At 34.1% G+C, this 2875-nt stretch overlaps 1 non-coding gene across 1 annotated transcript; it reads left to right on the plus strand.

Moving 5' to 3' along the window:
• Positions 1 to 1626: 1626 nt before the first annotated feature.
• On the plus strand, positions 1627 to 1733 carry LOC112101572. Its single transcript, XR_002907605.1, has one exon. It is a non-coding gene; the product is annotated as a small nucleolar RNA R71 (small nucleolar RNA).
• The last annotated feature ends 1142 nt before the right edge of the window (positions 1734 to 2875 follow it).

The raw sequence follows: 2875 nt of genomic DNA on the forward strand, positions 1-2875 counted from the left end.
ATATATTACCTAATTCTATCTATATAATATAATGTAAAATTCATTCCCATCAAAACTCAAAAGAATATTTGGTGCAAAAAAAAAATTCCAGCTAAACTAATAATAATATTAATAATTACCTCCAAAAAAATTGTAATTAATATGACTTCCTAGTAATTTTTTAAAAGTAAAATTTAGTTCAAGCCAAATTAAATATTTGTCATTTTAAATGATAGATAATTTAATTGTAAAGTCATTATTGTTGGCCTCACTTCTCCAACTCCCAAATGCTTAAACACCGATAAATGTATAAGATTAATGCTAGCCCCCATATTATAAAGTGTCTTACCACTGTATTTAGTTCCAATAGAGCATGGACTTGTGAAGCTCTCTGGATCCTTCAACTTCTGAGGTATTTTGTTCTGAAGCATATGGCTACGTTCTTGTGTTAGAGTAATTGTTTCAAACTCTTCAAGCCTCATTTTCCTTACAAAAATATCTTTCAAGAACTTCTAATAATTTGGCATTTGTTCGAGAGCTTCTACAAAAGGAATGTTGATATGTAGCTGCTTCAACACTTCTAGAAACTTGCTTAATTGCTTGTCTTGCTTTTGCTTATGAAATCTTTGTGAGAAGGGTAGTGGGTGCTGTTGTGCTGCAGCATGTTGCACAGGTTGCTTCTCTTTAGTCATGTTATGGACTGATGTGCCTGGTACTGCAATGTCTTCTTCCACAATTGATGGATCATTATTTTATGCTAATGTCGTAGCTTGGTTGTTCATATCAGTGGGCTGAAAATTGGGTTGTTGTGGTTCCTCTTCAACGTGAGTTTCTTCTTGGATTGGAGTGGGTTATACTTCTTTTTTTTGGTACACCTATAGGAATATGAACATCTTTTCTAGATTTTAAGTTAATCACCTTACAATGCTCTTTTCCTTCTCTTTTCGGATCCTCTGCATTGCTGGGTAAACTGCCCTGAAGTCTGTTACTCAATACTGTAGCCAGCTATCCAATCTGATTCTCCAAGATTCTTAACTTGGCTCTGAACACCTGCTTCATTTTCACAATGTATTCCTTAAGCAAATCTACGAGAAAACTGAGTTGATCATTGTTAGCGTTTCTTTGCCCTTGATTTTGCTGGTGAAATCCAGGTGGTTGAGCAGGTCTGTTTTGTTTACTAGATGCTGCAGCATTTTGGTTCTAATTGGTCTATGAAAAGTTTAGGTGTTGTCTTCATCCATGGTTGTAAATGTTTGATTATGGATTGTGCTGGTTCTGTCTGTTGAATTTGCCCACATAGTTGATCGAGGTTGGATTTCTAGGACAATTGTCAATAAGTGTTCATTTCCACAATAAACGCAGGATGCTTCAGCAACTTTGTTAACAGTTACTAAAGCAGTAGTCATAGTTTTCACCATGTTTGTTAATAATGTTACTTGGATTGACATTGTTGTTAAGGCGTCTATATTATAGACTCTTGTTGTTCCTCTTACTGCAGCTTGTCTGGTTGATGGCCATTGATAGTTATTGTTGGCTATCGTTTCCAAAATTTCATAAGTCTTATTGTAAGACTTAGATAGTAAGGCCCCATTACTAGTGCTTGGGTTGAGTACATTATAAAATGTTTTCAACTGTATGCAAGAAGGAATACCATGATGACGACATCTCCTGAGTAACTCCTTAAATCTTTCTCATTCATCATACAAACTCTCATCTTTAAGTTGATGCAAAGATGTGATCTCGTTCATCACTTTTGTATTTTTGGTCGGTGGGAAGTATTTCATCAAAAATTTGTCAGCCAAGTCATTACATATAGTGATGGAGTCAGGTAGTAAGAAATTCAACCATGCTCTTGCTCGATCTCTTAAAGAAAACGGGAAAAGTCTGAGTCTCAATGATTCATGTGATGCTCCAGCAATCTTAAAAGCATTACTTACTTCTAAAAACAACTTTAAGGTGTAGATGAGAATTTTAGATGGCAGCCCATTGAATTATCCCACTGTTTGAAGCATCTAAAACATCACTAGTTTAACCTCCAAATTATCAGCTTGCACTTCAGGTCTAACTATGCCAAGGTTTATAGCTTGAGGAGTCAACACTACATAATCTCTAATGGCTCTGTCTCTATCATCTGCCATATGAATAATGTTGTTATTCCCTGGTTGCCGATAAATTATCTGCCCATTCTGACCTTCTTTACCTCCTTGTGCATTTACTGGTTGTATTTCTCCTTGGGGGTTCAAATTCCTCATATCTTGCAAATCATCTATTGCTACAGTAGCTTTTAAATTTCTTTACTCTTTTCTTAATCTACTTGCAGTTCTTTCAATTTTTGGCTCAAACTGAAATTCAACATGTTTATATTTGTGCATGCAAGGGTTACCTATCAACAAAATAAACAAATTAAAATTAAAATTAAAAATTAGCATCGTTTAAGATTAATTTCACAAATCACAATGAACAATCAATCCCCGACAACGGCGCTAAAAACTTAGTGTGCAATTTCTAATGCTATGGATGTCAATGTGCAAGTTTACACAACAAGTAATATACTGATGGGTATTCAAATCGTCTCTACAGGGATTGATGTTATTAGATTTGCTACAACAATCTTAACAGTGCAGTTTTGTTCTAAATAGGACAATTTATGAAACTAACAAACTAATTAAAATAAAAATGAAATAAATAAAACACAATAAAGAAAATTCTCACATCAAACACAAGGATATAACCAATGGAAATAGAGTAGTTGAGTGAATAAACGCACTTAATGGCATTAACTATTTTTTCAATTACAGTACCGTTGTTACAGCATCTGCTACAGCACTTGAAAGTCCATATTTATATGGTTAACATAATAATGAATTGTTAGGAAAAATAATTTGGTATTTAGTTA

The sequence above is a fragment of the Citrus clementina genome, unplaced genomic scaffold, assembly GCF_000493195.1.
Source record: "Citrus clementina cultivar Clemenules unplaced genomic scaffold, Citrus_clementina_v1.0 scaffold_9, whole genome shotgun sequence".
NCBI classification, from domain to species: Eukaryota; Viridiplantae; Streptophyta; class Magnoliopsida; order Sapindales; family Rutaceae; genus Citrus; species Citrus x clementina.